Source organism: Polyodon spathula, chromosome 14 (genome assembly GCF_017654505.1).
Source record: "Polyodon spathula isolate WHYD16114869_AA chromosome 14, ASM1765450v1, whole genome shotgun sequence".
Lineage (NCBI taxonomy): Eukaryota > Metazoa > Chordata > Actinopteri > Acipenseriformes > Polyodontidae > Polyodon > Polyodon spathula.
In genome coordinates, this window is record NC_054547.1 from 38,206,969 (window position 1) to 38,232,824 (window position 25,856).

At 39.2% G+C, this 25,856-nt stretch overlaps 1 protein-coding gene across 7 annotated transcripts in view; it reads right to left on the reverse strand.

Annotated features, from left to right (window-relative positions):
* The window catches only part of LOC121326657 (lipoma-preferred partner homolog), a 104,108-nt gene extending 89,511 nt beyond the window's left edge, over positions 1 to 14,597 (reverse strand). For 3 of the 7 annotated variants that reach the window (XM_041270001.1, XM_041269996.1, XM_041269999.1), the window contains exons 1-3: positions 14,493 to 14,597; positions 12,615 to 12,680; positions 10,692 to 10,743 (exon numbers count right to left, since the gene is read on the reverse strand). The gene's annotated coding sequence lies outside the window, so the exon portion shown is untranslated. The remainder of the gene's footprint in view (positions 1 to 10,691; positions 10,744 to 12,614; positions 12,681 to 14,492) is intronic. The other 4 variants (XM_041270002.1, XM_041269997.1, XM_041270000.1 and 1 more) reach the window with 2 other exon arrangements.
* Between the last annotated feature and the right edge of the window lie 11,259 nt (positions 14,598 to 25,856).

Sequence of the window (25,856 nt, forward strand, 5' to 3'; positions counted from 1 at the left end):
TGCAAGACTCTTTCTATTGGCAATTACAGTGCTGTATTGGTTGTTGAACTTACCACCCAGTCCTTTAGGAGAGCAGTTCATTCCTTTTGTGCTGTAGTGTTATAAAATTGGTTTTATTCACAACTATGTATAATTAGTCTTCACTGTCCAGCGTCTTGTATTTTATGTCTGCATAATGGAAAGATTCAGCCATGAGATTGAGGGTGCAACTATATTGTCAAGAAAAAAAATATCCTGATCAATTTAAATCAAGACTGCAATTTAACAGCAGCAATTCCATTTTAATTTCGAGTCCAGTATGAAAATGTATTTTAAAAACAGTTTTCAACACGACGGCCCCTTTTAATGCAAAAGCGAAGAGACACTCACGTTATCTCAGCAATTTACTGCTCAAACCCTGGACACTGCCGATCAAGCTTAAGTGATCAGGCAATTCACACACATTACGCTATTAACATCATTTCAAAGGCTGCTCATCAGAGAAAGAAATGCAATTTACTCTTTGAAAAGGTCTTTATGACTTTCAGTTTGAATGAACATTAAAGAGTTTGTCTGGATAATTTTGAAAAATTGGTTTTTACAAGAGATGATCAAAGGCTTTCATTATTATCGAAGGACCACAATTTAACCACCAACTCCACCCCCCCTTAAAAAAAAAACACTGCTTTTCATTTAAATAATATAATAAACCCACATTGATTTTCATTTAAATAATATAATAAACCCAATTCTGGTTTTTGCAACTAGTCTTTACTGATTCCTATCAGAGGCCTGTGGACTTGATTTTCCACTATCCCTTATTAAAGAGTGTTGAAAATATATTTAAGTTAAAAAAAGGAGCGGCGATATGAAGTTAAGATAAAGGTATTTGCTAAAAGTGGAATATCAGCAGACATTTTTGACATTTTATGAAGGGGGTTGTGATTAAATTGGCCAATGCTCAAATTGCTACTGTTCTGGTTGATATAGCTTGCTCACCAATTGCTCAGCCCTGCAAAGGGCCGGAGTGAAATTGTCCTAAGAGCCTGACAGAGAGTGGTCTGCAGTGTAGTTTACAGTATCGTGTGCAACGGGATATTTTAACTGGCAGTGAATCAGGGTAAACTGCTATCCTTTACTGGGAAGTTATACTGGTAACACTATCGAAAAAGAGCTAACGTGGGACGTGGAAGGCACATGACAGGAGTCGAGGTAAGCCCCCTGAAGGTGGGAGGGATGGAGGTATAGTGTGAGAAGGAGGGGTGAGGAACCAGCAACCTTCAATATCTAAACGCAGGCAGTCAGGGTGTTTCAATCACAGTAACACCATCAAAGCAGGACACGAACAGAACATATACAGCCTCTGAAACCCCCTGGCCTCACAGTAACACAAGCCCAGGGTGAACGAGTCCACTGCACATATAGACGGGCTTGTCGCAGTGGACTTGTGGACTGACCTGTGAGGGGTGGATATAGTACATATTCTCACGTAAGGGTTGGAATGCCCTCATTTATATTCCAGATGTCACTGCTATGACAGCTTTCTTAAATACTTTGTTTCAGTCACAAACTGCTGGGTGTTTTTTTTTTTCTTCTAGTGCAGGTAAAGATTATTCTAAACACTCTGCTACTGCCTAAAGCAGCAAATTCCAGCATTACGGCAAAAGAAAGAAACAAACAAACAATAGAATGAAAGCCAGTTACTGTACAGCTGTTTCTAACGTTTTGCATCATCACCCTCTAGAATTAACTAATCTTGCTTTGCTTCATAAAGTCGAATGAAACCTGATGAATAATGTTACGTTAACATATTGAATTGCAAAAATTGAAAAATGTAGCATTTCAAAATCTAACATGAAATACTGTACTACTATTATGGCTTCCAGTAGATTTTTGCAGACTTTTGCATATTTTTTGTAGTTTCTTTGATTACATGATGTTAAATTAAAGATCTCATTATTATTCTTATTATTATTCTTATTATTATTATTTCTTCTTCTTCTTCTTCTTCTTCTTCTTATTATTATTCTTTCTATTATTATTATGTCTCAATCCTAAAATTGTAAATGATGAAAAACTTTTGGCCACAGCTGTAGTCAGCAAGACAGACCTTTCAGCATTAATTCAACATAAAAAAAAAAAAAAAAAAAAAAAAAAAAACTATACACATTCTAAAATCATTTAGCTTAGTTTTAAATGGGTGCTTTTTGATTTGGTTGACAGATGGATCATTTGTTTTCTGGTAAAAGAGCAGTGTGTTGTTTAGCAGAGCTGTCAGTACAAATTAATGGGAATGCTGTGTTTAGAAGGCAGGCGAGATGCCAAGTCCTCTCAGATTATAAGCGTGTGTTAATTGATAGGTCCATCGAGAAATAGACATGGATTCAATATGTTTAGCGTTCCTGTTTACAGTTTTTTTTTTTTTTACAATAACATTATGTTTCCTCTTGCTTCTTATTGAGTTGTTTTTTCTTTTAATCTGATATCTTATTAGTGAAAGGTGGAGTTTATTGAGCCCATGAAGATTATTCATGAAGCAGACTGCGCCTTAATGGCTCTTTTCAGGAAACTTCTTTGGAATCTGAGCTCATCTGTTTTCCCCAAAGCCTTTACAAGTTTGTTTTTAATACTGATTTTGCATGTTAACTGGATTTGTTTGGGTTTTTTTTCAGAGCAGTATCGACATACTAAAAAACTTCAAAAGCAAATACCATTTACTGAACAACAAGTAGCATTTTCTGAGTTATGCTATTTTACAGAAATAACTGGGGATCTAATTAACGACTTGCAGCAGTTAGAACAGTGGCCTGCTTGATTAATCTTCAGCATCGGCTACTAGAGGAAAAAACAAACAAAAACAAACAAAAAAAAACAACAAGTTACACAACCCCAACCCGGCACATGTAAGCACGACACTGACCCACAGGGAGAAACTTCAGATGCTATTACTGCAAACAGTTGTACTCGTCTATAAATATTTTGACTTTAGCTTTTTCGGGACTGCTTCATATGCAAAATGCTCCAGAAATTGACTATGTTAACATTTGGCGATGTGTTATTGAAGGTTTTAATAGCAGTCTGAACTCACAGACTTCATACCAGCAGTTGGTCAAACCCTGTGGTCAGCAAAGAATAATTCATCAAATTGATTTTTTCAAAACTACATAGAGTGTAACTTATTTAATGATTGTCCAGTTAACTCTATCATTATAACCCACCACAGCAGTAATCCAATTCAATTTATCAAGCTTTTGAATAAATAAGCAAGAAATGAAGAAATCAAAAGACAGCTTAAACTTCAAGCAATGCCCCCAATAGACATCAATAAAGCATTTCTCCTAATAAGCAGTCTCCAGGTCACCCTGCATGCCGCATACCAGATACATCATATAGCAAGGCTCCTTTAAAAATGTAGGATAAGCGTCGAACCACACCGTTTGCCTGACCATAGCAGTGTATGATTGCACCATTGGAAAATACAAAGTTTAAAATACTCTTGTAGGTCCATCCATTCATATCGGGGAATTAACACTAAGACCTGCATGTACTACCAGTAAGGTCTGAGCTACAGACAGTAAACCAATAACCACTTCTCTCTAAAATCAGGATGGATAAAACAAAACTAAACAAAAAAAACATGCTGCTTCTGGTAAGATAATAAGCTGCACTTGTGATAAGAATCAGGACAGGACTGTCTGTGAATTATAGATTAACAGAAATGTATTACCATACAGCCTTCAAAAGAATGCATTTTATATATATATATATATATATATATATATATATATATATATATATATATATATATATATACATAATGTACAGCAACTTATTAGGCACAGGCCTGCACAGAGTATCTATTTATCACAAAGATCAAAAAGCCCCGTAGGCCAGCACAGGCACACAGCAATTCCATTTTATGGCAACAAACGGAAGATAGTCAATCCCTTCTACTGCCGAAAGCATGTGTCTTCATTTACTAGGAAAACAATTCTTAGCAATCCCAATATTTTATTACAGTGGAATAATAACTTTCTTTTTGGACTAAATGAACAAGGCTCCTGTTTCACCCTCCCAGCCCCTCGGCAGCTCAATGCGTCTGGTATTTGTGCAGTAATGTCTTTCTCAAGCCGTTGAAATCCATATATGGAATACTCAGCAGCCCCTTGGGTTAGACTCTGCCAGTTCCTGTTTACACATTCTTATTCTGCCCTTTCCGATCTCAAGAAACATCATTTCTAAGAAACAAAAAATTATAATAAAAAGAAGGGTGAAATACAGTATTATCCCTCTAAATGGATTCCCACTTAATTTTTGCATCAAAAAAAAAAAAAACAACAAAAAACCAGTGGGTCTATTTTAGCGATCTAAAAGCATGATTGTTTCAGCTCTCCAGCATACTAATCCTGGTGGTCTATTCCCCTTCCCTTACAAACGTTACCAAACCCAGTCAAACATGCTGGTGGAATTACACGCTGCACACAGGACTGTTAAAACAGACCTTACTCTTATTAAACACTACTCTTCTATTTTTTTTTTAACTTTCCTTCGGAAGAGTTTGCACTCATTCTAAGTAGTTATCATTCCTCAAATATTTTTACATCCTGTTTTTATATTTTGGTAAAACGTTTTTAGAAAAGTTGACAGCTACCACTTCCAAAACCAGGAAGATGACTGGGGTTGCATATCCAGTGCTGCTAGGAAGTCAAACAGATAAACACATTTGCAACAGATTACAGCGACAATGTTTCCTCATTGGCCAGAAAATAAAAATAAATAAACAGTAAACAGAGCCATATTTTAGTCAAGATATTCCAAAGCGCTTTCACGTTGTCCAGCTCATTAAAACAGGACCGTTCGGGGTGAAAACTTCAGGGTGCATTCTACATCTAATAAGCTAGTACTGTACATGAGAAAAAGGCTTGTTAGCAGCTCAGTGCACAACACCATGGACCATGGTTAAAGAGCTTGGGTTAAAGTTCCCATAACTCTGATGAACTGAAAACAAAATCGAATAAAGCAAGGAGGACGTGGAGAACGCTTGTGAAGGGCAACTCTGTATTCTATTCCAGATTTCCAATGTGAACCAGCTGAAGAACTGCCATGGCTCAACCTAATGGTAGCACCCCTAACTCATGATGCCACCACAGTCATGCCACCTAAGCGTGCAAGAGCGAGTTCGGGCGCCCCTTTCCAGTACCATGGTAAAGCTAGTAATTGAACTAGTAATGGACACTTTGCAGCTCGTGACTTGAGTGGAACGCGGGAAGGAAAACGTGTAAACAAAGCCATTTCACATGAGGCTCAGCGAAGCAGCTGTGCAAGGCTGGGTGCTCAGCAAGCAACAGACGAGGCTACTACCAGAACACCACCGTAAGCGGTGCCTGAAACACCAGCTGCATGCTCGACACAGAAAGAGGAAGCCAAATTATATGATTATGCTTACAGCTTTTCCAGTCTTGTAATCAGATTTGACGGCAATAAATGAAGTGCATAATAGCTATTTAGCAGCTGACACAGGACTCAGCATACTACATTGGTGCGTGGTGCCTGCAATAGACCTATAGTATGTTCTTGGCTTTTTCATTACTCTTCATCCCAATGAGATTGTTAATTACCATGTCATTTAGATTAGATGGGCAGCCTGATTAATACAGTAACACAACAAACAGCAGATGCTTACTTACTAAGGCATCCCAAAAAGAACCAGATGGCCACTGAACTTCTGTGTTTGTACTGTGCATGGGTGAAGCAATAAGCTTTTTTATCTTTGGCCACTTGTATAAAACTACTCCTTTGGGGAAGTGTGGGGTCCGTTTCTAAATGATCACTGCAAAGCAAAATTCTTCAAGTAAACAAATCCGTACAGAAAACATGCTTCTCTCCGCTACACACACAATTCCCAGTGCCTGCAATAATCAAACACAATCAGTGTCGAGTGCAACTGTTTTACTGCTAAACAGACTGTGAAATTCAATTAAAACAGGCACGGGCGCACTGTGCAAATAGCATGAGAGAGTGTGCAGGCACTCGGGGGTTAAATGTCATCAGAGGAGTCTTGGAGTGATGTCACAGATATTTACTAACGTAATGCATCTGTCGTTATTAATATTATTATCATCATCATTGTCACTGTCCCTTTTAATCCTGTAAACCTCTACTTGTTAATACATCTCGGTTATATTCCAGATATCACACCAACCCCTCAGCCTCAACAGAACTACCAAAGGGGAATTAGAAATTGCGCCAAAAAAAAAAAAAAAAGGCGTGGTCAGGACTCTGTTACTGTGTCTGTTACAATAAACTGCGACGAGACACCAAGTAAATTGTCTTTTTTCTCCCAGCAAGCTACAGAGGTGTAGGCTAGTCATGTGAACAGGAGACGTTTCCTCGTCAGTCTACTTGCATCTCATTAAGACAAGGCTCTCGGAAATCTCCGGTTCAAAAATCCACACACACACACACACACACACACACACACACACACACACACAAACATCATTAAAACACAAAAAGCAAATCCTGTACCATTTCATTTAGATTAAAATGTTTAAAATAAATGAAGAGTTACGCTTTGATGTCATAAAATGTAAAATATAATATTTTCTGAACTGTGATTATTAACTAATTCAAAGTTGTTGTTTTTTTTTGTCTAATTTGTAGTACTCATTTTAATAATATTACTTTTATAAAAATGTTATTTTTATTATTGAAATGCCACCTTATAATGCATCTTGACTGTCTGATGTCTAAACTATACTAGACTTTTATTTTTAATTAAAGTCATGATCCATGTATTATATTATAATAATCAGAGGGCAGGGTTGTTCTGATAAGAGTTCCTCTTGTTTTCTTTCTAGTGGCAGATACATTTCTAAAAAGTTAATCCGAGGTTTCACAATCAAGTGCATGTATGGCGCGAGATGGACAGGCACGTCTGATAGACACACTGACATGGTTTTGCATGTGTTCCAGATGAGCCAATTAAAAAGAACATGGAAATAACAACTTGGGACAACATTTTAAAGGGGGTGGGGTTAGTGTCAGTTTATGAATCGAGAGCTTTAAACGTCTAGATTAAGATCCAATCAAATTAAGATTAAAATCCAATCTTCATTAAACAGACGTCCCCACTTTAATTGTATTGTAAATGTCCAGCAGAGCACGGCACAGTTCATGTGATTCTGTGCTTCGTGCATACAGTTCAAACAGAAAGAAACTGATAAGTACAGTAGCTCACACGTTTTCCCTCAAGGATAGACTAAACCATCCTAGATGTGTTTTATCCCCTGAATATCAATGCACGATCCAGTCAGATTGTCAATGTGACGGCTGGAACTCAATCAGTCACTTATTTTTTATTGGATAATTAATCATCCCAAACATTACTTCGGTTTGATCAATCAGATACGCCATGTTGTCAACTAAATTTGTCAGGTTGTCTTATTAGAACGATCTTGAGCATTCAGGCTTTTGCTTTACAAGCTCATTTATGTGACACAATCAAACAACAGGGATGGTGCTTCCTCTTCATGATTCATCTTCGTGATACTTGAGTCACTCAAACTTATTTTAAGAAAAAACCTTGTGTACCCTAAAGGGTTAAACAGCCAGGGAAGCTTATCCACCTGATAACCTGGTAATCTAGATCTCAGTGTAAAGAAAAAGCTTTTAAGAGTCTACTCTGCTCATCAGATCACTATTTTATTAGGTCATATTATTGTAGAAGACATGACTCATCTACGAAATATGACAAGTCAATTGCAGTTGACTTGTGCACAGGCTGCTTTGGCAACCCAGGGCTCGACTCTGCAACACAGATCCTGTGCAGAGGGGTGAGGCAGGGGTGCCACAGAGAAAGAGCCTCATCTCAACCATGTCCTAATTAATAAATAAATGATCAAGTAACTGTACCTGTGAGACCCTCTCGGTCCCAGAGCCTTATCCTGTGTCACTGCAACCTGTAACTATCCCCAGTTGTCTGCACTGTGTAAAGCAATAGCGATTCACATGACACGACTGTTTAATTGTAGAACCAGTGTAGAACATAACACACTAAACTGACTTTGTAAAGTAAACACAAAACCAACAGTCAACTTATATCAGGAAAATCAGTGCCTTATGTCACAGGAGTTCTCGAGGGTATTCATTTTGCTAATTAGTAAACCATTTGCAGTTGTAAAAATTAAGTAAATTAACCAAAATGTGTTTAAATTCAGCACCTTATTTATTGCTAGTTTTCCCTATTTAACACACTTTTCTGTGTTACAGGTGTTGTTGCTAAGGTTGTAAAGTGAATGTCTCTACCCCTGCTCCCCTTACCATGGATGCTACCTGCCCATCACATTTCAGTATCTCTGCTAAAAGCCTCGCTCGGATGCAGCTGAGTTATGGGTGGTACGGCATTTCCTGAATTTTATGGTTTCAAGCTGCACCTCTGAAGTTCACTTAGCCATAATGTTTTTTTTTTTTTTTGGTAGGAATTTTGTGGTTTCAAGGCTGAACCATTAATTAAGTAAATTTAAGTGAAATTAGTTTTAAAAACTTTATTTATTGCTAGTTTTCCTATTTAACAAATCTTTTGTAACATATACTTGTGGTGCAAAGACACATGCCAGCTTCTGACCAATGAAACAACTTGTCAAGCAAGATCCTTTAAGGAAAAACTGAACAGTCACCTCAAGGGAAAAGAAAAAAAAAAGAGTTGGTTGCCTCATGCACCACCAAGCAAAATGTAATTCGATTAACACACTCCTCAATCATTAAAGTCTGCAACACCGTTCCTCACAGCTACATGAAATCCAATTACCACTCCCTTTTCCAGCCACCTTCCTTCATGAATTCACTTCCTTCGTGGCTACTGTTATATAACCTGCCAGCAAACAATAGCACTAAAGGCAGTCATCAGTTAGCCCCAATTCCATGCTGATATGCATCATGCAGCACAGACAGAATTATGCATGGCTGGCTGATGACTGGAAGAAAGTCTTGTATATTTAAATATGAATCCAGGGCATGTCAGTAAATATGCTTAGAATCAAAATGGCTAAATGATCAGGCAGCACCTAATGTGTTCGTGGCTGTGTCTAATTAACAAGTGGGCTCTTATTAACGTTATCGCTACAGTAAAAGCCCCGAGAACATTTCCGCTCTTTAGAAAAGAGCATAACCAGAGTTCTGCCTTGCGGCATCACACATGATGGCCAAGATGTTTTTCCTTATCTAACCTCGGGTCTTCTATGAATGTGTAGCTTTCTTGTACAGTTTTCATTCAATATTATCTCATTGTAACTGTAACAGATCGGCTATCTTATTAGCTATAAAGAAACTGTCAAAAAAGTGAGTTTTGTACTTGTTCCAAATGTGATCATTCAACCACCGAGAGCCTGTTCAAACCTGAACTTTTATTTTATTTACATGCATGTCTTTTTTTATCGGACACCTAATCTGGTGCACAAACTAGGAATCACAATAACAGAATGATGGGTACAGATGGACTGAAGTACCTTATTCCCGCTTTGCAGGGAAAATGTGATCATCTTCATATTACCATCCTGCCCAGCCCCAGCTGATTAAATCAGCCATTGAGTGACTGCACACACACAGCCCCTGCTATTGACCCCAGGAATCGAGCCCCCTCATTTCCGTGTTCATTTCTGACCCCCGTCATCTCTGAACTCAACTGTATTTTCTTAGTTTTCATTGAAAAATCAATAAACTTATATGAACAATGCAGATTTAATAACTGAGCACTGCTAGTCTAGGGTTATTGCTTTTACACATGCTTGCTGTGAGAAGTTTAGACTCTTCCAGCTACGCTTTGCAAGAGTATTTCTCCCAAAGCTGGGTAACTGACTCTGACAGAATAGTCCAGCCTTCGTAAACAAATCATTTCGCCCTGGATGGATGTTGACAGAAGGAGAGCACCTGAACACTAGAGACTGTCCTCAGCCGAGCACACATTTACTGTAAGCACGAAGGGTTAGGAGGAGTGCCTCTGAACACTAGAGACCGTCCTCAGCCGAGCACACATTTACTGTAAGCATGAAGGGTTAGGAGGAGTGCCTCTGAACACTAGAGACCGTCCTCAGCCGAGCACACATTTACTGTAAGCATGAAGGGTTAGGAGGAGTGCCTCTGAACACTAGAGACCGTCCTCAGCCGAGCACACATTTACTGTAAGCATGAAGGACTGACTGGCCTGCTTGCTGTTTAAGTGACTAAAGCAGCTGAAAGACGTTTCTTGCACTGTTTATTTTTGTTTGCTGTTGGTTTTCAGACACCCTGCTCTGCAAGTCAGGGCATGCCTTACGCTTTCTCATCCCCACTACACTCTACTGTTTCTTAAGGTAAAAGCTCACAGATGAAGGGGGAGAGGCAGGCAGGCGATTTTCAGTTTCAAAACAAGGGCAAATCCAAGTCTGGATGACTTGAAATCACACATATCACTGACTTAACAACAAAATTGAACATCTGAAATAAAATGGAAAAGTAGCCATCATACTTATATATTGATGCGACTGCATCACTTGAATCAACACTATTTCACAGAAGATACAGCTTGGTTGTAATGTTAGCTATAATTGCTGACAAACCTTTATCACGGGTCTGTGTCAATGTTTCACATTTCCTCAAGAACGGACATGTGACAAGTTATTTAACCCTTAAATTAAAAGACAAAATGATATCAAAGAAAATTTTGCTTTACTTACATCACAAACAAGTTCTCTCTCCTTTTTCTGTGTGTGTATGAGAAGATCTTTACTACCAAAGAAAAAAAAAACAGAGGACAGAAAAGGCTTTTTAAGGGAGCATGTAGACTGACTCACCTCCCTTCCCCCACCCTCCAACATCTAACTCAAACAGTAGGTAAACATTTCCAAATATGGAGAAATACACCACATTGTGTGTCAAAATCAATCCTGCTGGCATTTTTTAAAAAGGAAATGTTTCCCACCCCAGAAGGGAAGAAAGGGAATAGCAAAAACCAAATAACGGGACAATCCCATCACTAAAAAAGAGCCCAGTTACTAGAAGTGAATGTAAAGAATTACTGGTGATACAAAAAGGTTTTTATCCCAATGCACCACCACCCCACCTCCCTTCACTATGGAATCTACTGCAAACACAAGCAACGCCCTGTTGACTACTCAACTGGCTTGCTTGTAATTGGAATCCTTGCAATATGCTGTGAGAGTGGACAGCAGGGACTCACTGTATACCTTATTACTCCAATAGGAAGGAATTTGATTTTAAGCTCCAGAAGTACCACTTGTAGATTATTAAGACAACAGATTGCGCCAGTGAGATTCAGCGTGCACCTATCGTCAGAGCTGTGTGCAATATTACTGCATCCCCACTGCAATACTCGGCAGTAAGCCAACAGCATCACTTTCACTCTCCAGAAACTGTGCAATAATCACCAGAAAGTGCGCATGAAGAGACGACGAAGCGCAGCCATGTGATTCAATCTTCTTTTGTTTCCTCCCTTGTCCATCTGCAGTGTTGCTCTCTGTCAGAACAGGATTTATCAAACCTCACAGCTGGTAGGTCGTTCTAATCCTTATCAATTAAAATTTGGATCCAACAAGTCCCCCTTCTAATAAAACCCAGCTCCAAGAACGTGGGCTGCTTTTTATCTGACTTATCACTACAAAGGAAAAGTTTTTCCGAGTAACAAACTACTAAATAAAGCAGATTCACCCCTGCACCTTTTGCAGAAGCTAAAACATTAAAACGTATCCTAGGAGGCTGTCCTGTGAAACACACAGCTGATAAGCAGCGCCGATCATATCTTTAAATGGTGCAATCTATTTATTTGAAACTAAACTAAAAAAGGAGCAGACAAGCTTTGAAGAACAAACATACAGCTGCAAGCCCCATCCATTCTGCCACAATAACTCAAACTGGTGCCTTCCATACACAACAATAATACAATATTCACTAGTGCCTGCCATATACAACAATAATACAATATTCAGCTGCACCAGGAATACATCCCGAGAGCAGTTTTCTCTGGGCAAGCTTTCCCTGGAACCACACCAGGCAGTATCTCTACTTCTGGAAAGATAAATAAATGCAATCAATGTTATGACTTCTGTTCTGTAAAAATAAAAAAAAACTGATATTGTCTACTGCAGGGGTCTCCAACCCCAGTCCAGGAGAGCTGCAGGGTCTTCTGGTTTTCATTTCAACCGAGTTCTCAGTTACTTAAATGCACCAATTGCTGTCTTTATTAGTCAAGATTAACAGGTGTTCCAGAGCTTTAGCCTTTGATGATGTAAAGACACCTAGAAAACCTGCAGGACTGGGGCTCTCCAGGACCCGGGTTGGAGATCCCTGGTCTACTGGGTAGTGAACAGTAACCCGGCCCAGTGTTCCGTTTCAGGTTTGTTTTCAGGACTTGTGCCAGGAACACATGCAGCTTGGGTTTTGGGCGACACCAGGGTGTTGTTATCCTGTGCTCAATTGTTTTCCTGCAACAGATACCACATGGCAGCTTGTCAATGCCAACTGCAAAGACAGACTTCCAGGACACGGAGAAGACACTACAGAAAACTAAAGAACTACTTCAAATGTCTAATACTTGAGGACTGCAATACAGGGTAGAGGTTGGGCTGCAGTGCGGTACATACCAGTCTTGATCGAACACGCTGATAAAGGTCTTTTGCGCGTCCTTCCTTCTGAGCCTTTCGTCGAGTCTACGAAACAATTTAATGAGCAGCATTAGAATAATATGCAATAATAACAACTTGGTATTACTGTTAAAAAATTCAAACACCATTTTTTTAAATATAATGTTACGGTTTATTGGATAATCAATAGGTATTAAAGGGTAATAAGGACCTTTTCATTTCATTGTGTTACATGATCCCATGTGTTGCTACAACTGTTTATGTAAGGTGTGTTTACTGTTTTAATTTTTATTTTTACATTTTGAACACTTTTTTAAACTTTTAAATTGCATTCCCTGCCTCCCTTCCCATATACCCACATGGACCTCTCAGAACTACATTTCCCATCATCCTCCTGCTCACATATGTAACTGAGATGGATTTACCAGTGAGCAGGAGGAACAAAATAAAGAGGAACAGGAAAATGAAAAGGCCCTTATGTACCCTTTAATATTGAAAAGTATATTTTCAGTTTTTATATACTACAAAAGATTTAGAAGTGAGTAGTTTTTCGAGAGTTACGATTATACTGTAAATTTACAGTATAATCATAAATCTCGAAAAACTACTCACTTCTAAATCTTTTGTAGTCATTTTTGTATTACTTTAGTATAAATACATGTTAATTTGGATTCATATGTTGTTTTTTTTCTGACTTTATGTGAACGAAAAGACACAAATTGGCCCGTTTTCTCATTGGAAATAGTGATATTTTGAAATTTACCTGTCCTGGTCACAAAAGCAAGGTTTGTGGGGAATAATAGCCATTTTCTATACTTTTGAGGCATAAGCAATTAGGAAATAACACTTACTACCCAGGAACAAAAAAAAAATAATAATAAATTGTTACAGGGTGTTATCAAAGAGCATGCAGGCCTATCCTACAGCAGGTGCCACCTACTGCACTGCCATTTTTTTAATATGTTGTTACACTTAACTGGAAATGAAAAACCAGCTGAAATTCAAAACCAAATTGCTAATTCTTTCAATACATGAGCTATTTAGGAGGTTCTGAATAATTCCCTGTTAAAATAGTGAATTGATTTCCTGTTTGCATTTTGGATAGCGGAGTTGTTATTCTGGGCTGGGCTGATCTGAATGCACGACTACTTATTTAAAAACAGACCTATAGGCTTGTGTGTACCACAATATCGCTCATTACACGGTACAAGACAGACACACACACACACACACACACACACACACACACACAACCCTGACACGGGGCGGGGGCTTTGCAAGACATTTCCTTATTAGCAACTTTTTAAGCAAGCTACACTGGTATGCACGTGGTATAAATTCGTGTCTGACCAGTACCGTGTGAACTGTTAAGTTAAAAACTCCGTGATACTAAAACCGGGGATGAAAAGAAAACAGAAAAATAAATGAAATTGCTGACATCAACCCCGTTCAGAGAGGCTGCCTGTCTGCAAAGAACTTCACTTCCGCCTTGCGTAGTACAGGCTCTGTTCGTTAAGGGAAGAGCCTGCCACAATATTACAGTCCATGCGAAGAAAAAAACAAAAGTACAACAACGCCCACATTCTCATAAAAACAGCAAGCGTATAAGTACAATATAATCACACAACTGCTGGCTTTATGCAACTGACACTTTCGGAATGCAGCGGAATACAACCTCACACAGCCTACGCGCTCCCTCCATTGCACAGCTGAATTACTGAATCACCTTCTCAGTGCAGAACAATACGTCGCAACAATGTTACACACAGCGTTTACAAGGACTTGTCGCTGCAGCTTGCCCCCTCCTTTCTCTAACACTCTTTAGGTTCCCAAAACAAAGTCGTAGCGGTTTTGCAATAGTGAAGTAGGGTTTCTTACCTCGCTTTCTAAGAATCAATGAGTTTCAAATCCCAACAAAAAGTGAAACTTCTTTTTCCCCAAAAAAATCTGGGAGAGCCGCAGGCAGTGACGTCACGAGCTGTGAATTCCAACCGGCAGAGACACCCAGGCTCCGCAAACTGCCCATGTAAGGCAGTACTGATAGCACAAGCTCGCTCTTCCTGCTGATAGCGGGAGTGTTTCTTTCATTGGGACAAACAAACCTAGACAACAAAGCCTACACGCACACACAACTCATTAGAATTGTAGAAGTGTAGACTAGAACCCATGCGTGCCACTCCAACTCACCACACCGTTTTTAAATGTGAGATGGTAGATACAACTTGTGAGATTTGGAAATACAGTATGTAGCTGGAAACTGCAAAGCCTGTATGACATGGTAGTATCACTTGACTTCCCCTATTTTAAGGAATCTGCATACATTCAGAAAAGCGCTGTGGTCCTGTTGTGCTAAAGGAAATTTCATGGGTTTTCATGAAGTCTCATTTTTACATGTGTACTGTATGCAGGGGTACAGGTAAACTTTTCATTTTGAATCACAGGGTGGAAGGGGTGAATAATGTGTTGTTATGGCTCTAAGCACTGTCTCCTGTCCTGTGTTGTTCTCACTGGCTGCCAGTGTATCCAGGTTAATCAGTTTTCTTTTGCTGACGCCATAGCAACCAGCTTTGTCACAGATATAGAACATTGCTTCACAACGGCAGGGCTGCAGTTCTGTCGTTTTGTGCAGCCCTGCCCTTATCATCCGTGGGAATGTTTAATTCAGGAATGCAGTGCAACTAAATGCACCTTAAAACTCGCTGGAACATAGGTTTCAAGTTTCATCAACTGGAATGCTGGTCCAAAATTCTGGACCGTGATTAGTCTGACCTAAAAAGAAAACAACAGCATTTAAAATGATGTGATTTGCAACTTTAATTAAGAACCCATCAATGAATGGAGTGTTCAATCATGTGTTGATAATGACAAACATGCTTTTTTTACATTGCCTGCACAGTGGTCTTACATGTCAGTTATATTTTGTGAGTTGTACCATGAGTGTCGTGGGTTTGCGGGTTAGAATGCCAGTTTGCAGGTCACGTGGATGGTCTGTGTAAATGGTCCTCGATTCATTCTGTTCCGTGGCACAGAAGTTCCGAGTCTGAAGCAAACTTTATAACAACAGCATTCTCTGGTTTGTTGTTAGAAAGACACTGGCAATGTCTAGGCTTGAAACAGGTCATGTTTTTGACCATGTGGCTTTGCCAGGGAATTCATTCAAAATTGTGACCTTTCAACTATGCTCATTCCACCTTTACCTGGAGCAGGCATTGTTCAGAGGTCACAGCATCACATGATTCCTGCAGGAAGTACAATCACGTGATCAAAACTATATCCTGCTCCGAGCCAGCTCCATGTGAGTTATGAGACACAGACAGAGAATGCAGTCATGAAGACAGAGACAGACAACTCATGAGACAGAGAAGACAACTCAACAGAGTAGCAGCTTGGATTAACACTAGAATGACTGCTTTTATAGGCATGCCTAGAACAATCATGACCGGGTCAATTTGACCAGCGTATTAAAAACAACAGAAATATTATAATCAAAGGACAAACAACTGAATATAAGTGGTAGTTTTATTCAGGAGCATCATATAAAGCATCTACACAACCGAAACATTGTAAATAAATGGACATTTGAACAGAAATGTGTTCTTACACAGACATATTACATAAAACACAACCTCAAAAAACAGTACAAAATGAAATAAACTAATATTTGAAAATAAATGTGTGTATATACAGGTATATCATGTACATACAAAACTACTAAAATGATGTAAAGAAGTATAAAAAAGTAAAATAAATGGTTTATACTGCCTACATAACAAATCACATATACACAACCAAAGCTATGCATTTATATTCAGGCACACTATAATTGAAATGACATGAATAAATAAACATTTCAAAAGAATGGCCTTCATTTACAGTCATGTACAAAGTCTAAGTGCTGGCACAAATCACACAGATCCTGCGCATTTCAAAATATACAGTGCACTTAATGCACTGTCTTTGCGCATTTGGAACAGCTATCAACAGTAACCCAGGCTTCTGCACCAAATGCTCCACAGACATACATTAGTGCAATGAAAGCCTATAATTCCTCCAAGGGCATTGACCAGTTGAATTATTTGGTAAAATCTGCAGTAATTCCAAACACTGCTTTGGTGTCCTGCATCTCCCGCGATCCATTTGCAATGTGTATTGGGGTAAAAATGAATTTCTTAGAAAAACAAGTGACTTATAGTAACCAGAGTGCAGACAGACAGCCTGGTGCCATGAGCTGTCAAGGATGATTGATGGGCTATCATGAGGCTCATTGAAACAATAGAAATGCCAGAAAACCGCTCACTTGAGGAATGCAGACTGATAGAATCAAACTTCAATGCATGGTGGAAAGTCCCGACTGACAAATGCAAATAATACCACAACATTTAATTATTATGATATGTTTTATATGTATCAGTCAATTTGACAGCTCCTGGTCTGAACAGGTATGACAGTATTTTATTTCGCTAATTTTTGCAACTATGCAATTCTTTCTTTGTCAGGGTAATTAGTAGATATATTTAGGAAAAGTTATGAAAGCACAGCTCAGTATCTTAAACACACGCACCACAATTTAAATTTCAATTCCAAAAACGTTCAAAATGACCGCCTTGGTTGTTCTAGTGCAGTAGTCCTCAAAGCGCCCCCGGGCAAATTCGTGCCCGCGAAGCCAGGCCATCGTGCCCGTGGCAGCTGTTCTTAAATTATATGTCGTGTACACATTTCTAGTGAGTCGTGGTATGGGAAAATAAATAAAGCTTTACACAAGTTTTCCAACAAAAGCGTTACAGCAGTCTGTTAATAGTACGGATGCACTGTCTGTGCCAGTTTATCTTTCATTGTTGTGAACTGTTGTACAGTTTATTCTGTTGGTTTAAGGAGTTCTCTTTTTATCCTTATATTGAGCTGTTCAGCTGCATCTCCTCTTGTTTATACCTGTCAGGTGCTTCCTTGTGTTTTTGAAACTTACCAACACATTCCCAGACTGATGCACAATTTTCTGGTCCCAGTCGATGCCAGATTAGACAGGTTTTACTGTACACATAAAAAAGAAAGATACAGCAGTCTAAACATTTGGAAAGAAGAAAGAAAGCTCTATTGGATGTGAGAGGCAGTTCTTTTTGTTTTATTTACAATAGAAGGCAAGCATTTCCAGTGTCGGATATCCTGTTATGTATTGTACCAGTATAAAGACGCTTCTGCTCTGAACCACTTCCTCCCAGGTGCTCCTCGCACGGCTAACCCCTTCATCTGCTCTTGAACGCAGTGCACTGATCTACCCTGCCCCTCACCACACAACAGCGATTTTAGTACATTGTGTGCCGCTTCTCTCCTGTTATATTTGAATCAGCTTCTCGACCTTTTCCTGAAGGTGTTGTTCATTTTATTTGGGCCTGCTGTACCTACACCGTTGATGGCTGCCTTTCCAAAACCCTTCCTTCCGACATGGCTCTCAGACAACTAGGAGGCAGATTACCTGTGATTGATGTGCAGTGCACTGCTCACAGGTAATGCAGTCTGTTTCTCAAGGGGTGTCTAACCCAGTGCTGGGGGGCCATTGTACTCCAGGTTTAATAAGTAAAATTACCTACTGTACTGTCTGAATGGAGGTTTCATTGGTTTAACACTAGAGCAGTGTTGGAACAAAGACCAGGACTGGAGGTGCCAACTTTGGCCACCCCTGCTTCCATCTACAACTTCCTTTCATCTACAGCTTCCTTTGATTGAGTTTCTTCTACATGATTTGACACCATACAATAAGTATGTTTTTCTATAGATCTCGGCCCGCTGTCTGTATTGTGTTTTCATGCCCTGGATAAAGCATGAGTTAAAGGAGCTGTGGTATTGAGGGTGTCACGAATAGCTCTGTGGTGACGTCAGACCAGGTTTGGTGAGTGAAATGCTCTGGTGCGCAGATTTAATAAACAAACAAACAGTTTGCACAAAACAGAAACAAAATGGCACGTTGGCCAAAATAAATAGACCAGATACAAAACAGACACAAAACAAAAACAAGTATCATCGTGGTGTGAACCAGCACGGTTAGCAATTGCTTTCTAATATTGACTCTCTTGTCTCATGTCTCATGTCTCATGTCTCATGTCATATGTCTCAGTCTTATTCCGCCTCTGAACATATTAACCCTGTATCACCTTGTATCAATCTTTTCATACACCTGAGCCTTAATTAATCATTTAATCATTTATTCAATTCACAGCTCCAGCCATAATTCCATGTCTTTTTGCAGGGAGGATTTTAACTTCCTCCCTGTCATCCAATATTACACACACACACACACACACACACACACACACACACACACACACACACACACACACACACACACACACCCGTACTCACATTCCAGCATAACTTTTAATCTGCACGTAAAGTTATTGAGCAATCCCTGTGTCAAGTTAAGTTCCACATTTTTTTGTTTCCAGTTTAACAGGTGTTTTTTCTCCACAGGGGATTATTTGAGACGTTTTTGTTTCCATTTTAACAGGTCGTTTTCTCCATATAAACTCTGAGACCAAGAACCAGCAGCCACTTATATTATATAAATATATAATATATAATATATAGTTGTATATATATATTATATATATATATATATATATATATATATATATATATATATATATATATAGTGCTGTCTTTGAAATACAATATCTGCACATCCCTTTAACTGAAGAATAAAATACAGAATAAACGGCGATATTGCTTGTTCTAATAAGAGATAAGAAAACAGGGTAATACTTTACATTGTGTCTCTTATTACAGTGGATTTACATTGTAGTTACTTAGTAAATACATGTGTACTTTCACATAATTGCAATGTTGTTATGCATAGTTACAATGTACTTAATGTGGAAATCTTTTTGCACAATATATGTAAGTACACAACTGTATCAGAAAAGGGTTAGGGTTAGGGATAGGGATAGGATTAGGGTTAGGGTTAGGGATAGGGTAAGGGTTAAGGTAATTAGTAATTAGAGGCATGGTTTTACTGTAAACAGATACGGGCCACCTTTCCAGTGTACTGTAGTTCCAGGCCATATCTCATTAAGCATTTGGTGAAATTAAAGCATTTTCTAACAGCGTCAGATCATTAAGGTGTATATTTAACAGGCTACTTATATTAACAAACTGGTTTGTTCAGCTTCAAATTAATAATTCACCCAGCTTGGGGATTATTGAGCAGATTCTAGCTATAAATTGGTATCACAATGGTATCACTGTAAAGAAAAGAAGGGTTTTTGTAATCTGTACATAGCCTGTGAAATGTTGTTGTCATTTTCACAGCTCCTATAAATGCCTGGATGATGTATAAGAGAGAGGAGGGAATACTGTTTGACCTTTCATCTAATAAATGTTGTCATCATGTTCATGCAGTGCTCACAGTGACAAGAACCAATAGTTTGTTCGCAGTGGCAGTAAATTACAGATCAGGGCGATAACAAGTCAAACACTTCTGTCATGTGCAATCTATATTCTCATGGTGACAGACAATAATTGTACAAGATTTGTAAAGGTTATCAGGCAAATCAAGCGTGAAGAAGTACTATCTTTATGACTTTATGTATGCAGGGCGTTTCCTCTGACAGCTGACAAATGTCCTGAACAGTCTAACTCTTAACCTGAGAGTTAATTTTCTGCATGGATACACCAGGAGGTCTGTTATAACCATACCAGTACGAGTGTACCAAAGAACAATTACCCCAGTTTCTTAAAGGATATGAATGACAGCCAAATTCAGAAACAGCACTTCAAAGTGTCAGAACTCAGCTAAGTGCGCCAAGTTGATGTTGAGAATGCACACTTAAGCAAGCACTAACCCTCGCGTGTGTTTCTGAATATGGCTCTTCATAGAGGGTTTAGTTAAATATGTATTGTTCTGAAAAAGAGCAGGCATTTGTTAATGAAAGAAAGTCATATGTCCTCAAACCTTTCTACTCCAAATTGCCATTAGCGGAATGTTTTTCTGGGTAATGCTTTGTCTCCAAGAATAATTTTTGCTTTCTTTGTATATATGTAATAGAGGGGGTGAAGGTAGCTGAGCCAACCCAGCAAGGAACTGTGGGCAGCTACCTCGAGGGCAACTACGCTCAGGCTAAACCACCGCGGCTCCATGCAGTAATCCGACTACGTCGCATCTTAAAGAAAGAGCAACTAAATTGTAATGTTTACCAATTTTGCCCTAGTTTAATAGCACATGTTCTTTTATTGGGAAAGAGCAATGCATGAACAACAAGAAAAGATAAAGTATGCTTTCCACATTTACAAAAATAGAATATATCAAAAAGATAAAAACAGGCATATTAGTTTCCAATTAAAATTAGACACCATCCTTCACAAATCAGCATCATAATTTGAAAAGCACTGAAATGGACCTAAACAGAATAAAACAATTAAATTATTTACACTAGTGAATTGGAGATGTGGTTAAGGACTCAGCCAACAAAGTGCATTCAAATCTAAATAACTCGGAGCTCCAACTAAACAAAACAAAACCTAGTGAGTCCTCCATCTCACCTCCAGTGGAGTTCAAATACCAAGCACGTATTCAATTGACTAAATAATCCCATTCTCACAGCTAGCAAAGAAAGAAAATTTACATGCAATTAGAAAACACAACCCTAGCCAGAATTAACAAAGTAGTTTCACGCTTTAAAAAGCTGATTGTTGATCGTGCACACACACACACACACACACACACACACACACACACACACACACACACAGCATATTGTAAGGGTCAATAAAGTGGCCAAAAATAAGCTGCCATACAATACTGCAGTGAATATGATCTATAAGTGGCTGAGTTGTATTGATGTGAATTGAAGCAGGCTCAGTTGACACAGCAGACAAAGTGATCTCTGAACCTGGAGAGCAGAGGTCAACTGTGGGTCCTTTCCTACATATTGTGTACATGATGCAGATTCCTTGTGGTGTGTTTCAAAACCAGTTTCTGTCCCAGCTTCTTTAATAAGCACATCGGTTATATGGGCTCGCTCATTAGGAGGCTGAAGAAATCCAATTCTTGCCATGCTTGTTACAGCGTCAAAATCCAAGGATATACATCAAATTAGGAGGAGCTAAAAAACAACAACTCAACAAACCACTGCAGGGTTATTTATGAGTGACTTCCTTGGACTTGTGTACCGGTATCTCAGGTCATCCTCATCATCATCATCATCATCATCATCATCATCATCATCATCATCCTCATCCTCATCCTCATCCTCATCCTCATCATCACCATCATCATCATCATCATCATCGTCATCATCGTCATCATCGTCATCATCTTCATTTGGTGTATCTGGAGGATGGGAGCTGACCCCTTTCACACTTCCAGTACTGAAGCAGACATTATATTAAGCTCTTGAAAATAAGTCATCCCCTCAATAGAGTATTAATGTCTGCTTGGGTAGTGGTTAAGTGGGATATCAATGGGACACTCATCCTTTCGTTGTGGGGACAATGGTAGTTTTGCCTGAGTAGGGAGTGACTGATTGTCATCCTCTGTGCCTGAAGACCTGCAAAAATTGTCATGAGTTCCTGGTTTCTGATGAACGACCAAGCAGTTCTGGAGTTATTTGACACCTCTGCTCAATCACTGTCATCATGGTGAGGTAAAATAACAGGAAGTTCAAATATGCATTTTTATTTATTTATTTTTTTGCAGAATGTGTTGTGCTTTTGTAATAAAGTATTAGTATTAGTATCTAGTATGTGTTTTCTGGTTAAACAAATACCTTGAACCTTGATTCTAACTTGTCTGAAACCTTGTTACCAGAACCTGGAAATAATAAGAACAAGTTCCTTTTTCTCCTTGGTTTTAACTTATTTTTAAGGAATTGCTTTGCTCGGCATAATCTAAGGGTCCTGGTTCTAAACCTTTGAATGGGTGCATGTGGCCCCTGATCTGTTAAAGTACCCCTTTAATGTGGTATTCCCTGCGATGAGAAATGCATGTCCCTGTTCCACAACACAGCACAACACAATTATACACATGCCTTACTATATAACAATAAAGCTGCCAGGCAACATATCATTTACAGTACAATTAAAGTCACGCTGAATAATAGCCTATTCCTCACAGGCCACATCAGAGCACAGGCTGGGATAGGCTGCCCCACATTACAGTACATGAAATAAATAGCACTGTAATCCCCCCCACAAGCCCCAATCCAGAACCTGCCCTCACTTCACTACTGGAAAAGACTACTGGAGAAGACATCTTGTTGATAAAGTAATATAGTTGTGTTATAGTGTGAGTGCAATATTTTGGATTTATGATGAATGGATTAGGTTATGGCTGCATTTGAATTCAGATACAGCCTGTTTCTAAATTAATACTAGAATGAACTAGAATGGAACTACCAGTGATAAGGGCAGCTACCACACTATGTATATGCTTAACAGTTTGATTATTATTATACCAGAAATATCCTCGTTTACTCTGCTTATATTTACTTGTATAAATTCCCTTTAGAAAATGTATTTCCAGCAACCACTGCCACACAAACATACTAAGCTTGCATTAAAATCTGACCCACTTGTTTCCCTGTCACCTTTCACAAATTCTGTATTATCAAATCAATCACCTAGACTGCAGCTCTGCAAGTTCTGGGAAGCAATACACGTAGCAGACAAAACACTCACGCCATCGTGGACTCAATGAAAAACAACATTAACCCCGCTCTGCCCACTGCTAATGAAATCAAAACGTTTCAGTGTCTGGAACGGGTATTAGACCAGCAAAATTCAATTCGTATTGAACCACATTCTGTAATCGTTTTATTTTGTTCGTGCTGTGACACGCAGAGAGTCAGTCATCTCTATAATATATATATATATATATATATATATATATATATAATATATATATATATATATATATATATATATATATATATATATATAAACACACACACACACACACACACACACACACACACACACACAGTGGCTTGAACTATCTGCATCTAAAAAGTGTTTTCCCTTGTCTTTGAAAAAACACCTTGCTGTATTCATCCCATCCCTAATGTATATATAAAAGAGACAACATACAGATAGCGTGGATCGACAGGACAATGTCTGGAGTGAGCTAGACAGCACTGGAACGCTGTACTGGTACTATTCATAGGCATAGACAGCAGTGGTGTAGCCCAGCTAAGTCACATGATTCACATCTTCCACACAACTGTCAGAATCAGTCAGAAGTCTTCTTGATGCAATGGAAAGGGCATTAGGAACTTTTGTAATTAACTACTCCTTTAAAAAGATTAAAATAAATGCTCACGAAGATGACAAAGTCGACTACGACTGTGGACACGAACACTAACGAAGCCGGAGAAAGACACTTGAGATAAATGCATGACCTATTATATGTGTAACGAGAAGTTCAGTATGCAAATAAAATGTGAATTCATATAACACTCGTTTAGATCTATATTGGGTGTGAGTGCAGTACATTACAGATGAGAGAAGCTCTGTCTGGATCAGAACAATCCCAAGCCAATAACATTCTTTGCCTTGGCAATGACTGTTTGGAAGGATAAGCTGCCTGGGAAAAAGGCAACAAAACAAAACAAAAACAAACAGAACTCGCCAGTGACAGAGAAATCTACAGTAAACACAACGAGTTCATCCTAACAGGAAATCGTGGGTTTATACACACTTAAACAAATAATCCTGCTGATTTGTACAATATGTTATACGAAGAGGAGTGAAAAGCTAGAAGAAATATACTGCACAGCAGAAGAAGTGCCAAAAAGAGAAGGTCTATTCTTTGACCAACATGTCAATGAGAAGTATAAATGTGATCAGGCTGGTGGTGCTTGCTTGTTAGGAATATGAAATGTAATAAACTCAATAACACACCTGTCATGTAGTGCACCATTATATTTTATTGCACTATGGTAAAAATAATTCAATCAAACTCTGATCTGCATTGGAACAGATTTACTGGAACCGAAATAATTTCTATGAGATGGGTACTGAAAACAAAAACTCTAATACTAAGTGCCTGGAAGGAACACAATGTTCAGTGCCAAGGATGAGGATGTTAGGTGTAATTGGGCAGATGTATTATTGCATAATATGCAATGTCAGACCTTTATCAAGAGTCTTCCTCACTTCTCTAACACACCCAGTGTTTTAATGAGCATCACCAATAGCACCGAATCCTAAATGTAATCCTTACTGATGAGGGGTTTGCATTAACAGTATTCATTGCAAGGCTTCTGATTCTGATTGGTTGAGTGCAGTATGATTGAAGGACTGTGGTATTGTGATATTGTTAAACTTAAGTGTGATCACGTTGCTTTTTGTATTTACTAAAGCAGATATAATCTAAATGATGACATGGCATCTCAGAGGCACACCCACAAACCTTACTGCTGGGTGCATTGCAGTGGATTTCCGTCAAGGCTGAGCTCCTTGATCATCTGCTGTGGAGGCGAGAGACGTCTGCGATGCACTGGGCCACCAACACTCTGTGATATACACCCTGAAACACACACACCTGCACACACTGACGCACATGCTGAAACACACTGACACACACACACACCGACACACGCTGAAACCCACTGACACACACACACCAACACACACCTGCACACACTGACGCACATGCTGAAACACACTGACACACACACACCGACACACGCTGAAACACACTGACACACACACACCAACACACACCTGCACACACTGACGCACATGCTGAAACACACTGACACACACACACACCGACACACGCTGAAACCCACTGACACACACACACCAACACACACCTGCACACACTGACGCACATGCTGAAACACACTGACACACACACACACCGACACACGCTGAAACACACTGACACACACACACAACACACACCTGCACACACTGACGCACATGCTGAAACACACTCACACACACACACACCGACACACGCTGAAACCCACTGACACACACACACCAACACACACCTGCACACACTGACGCACATGCTGAAACACACTCACACACACACACACACCACACACACACTGACACACACACACACACACGCTGACACCCACTGACACACACACACACAACACACACCTGCACACACTGACGCACATGCTGAAACACACTGACACACACACACACCAACACACACCTACACACACTGACGCACACGCTGAAACCCACTGACACACACACACCAACACACACCTGCACACACTGACGCACATGCTG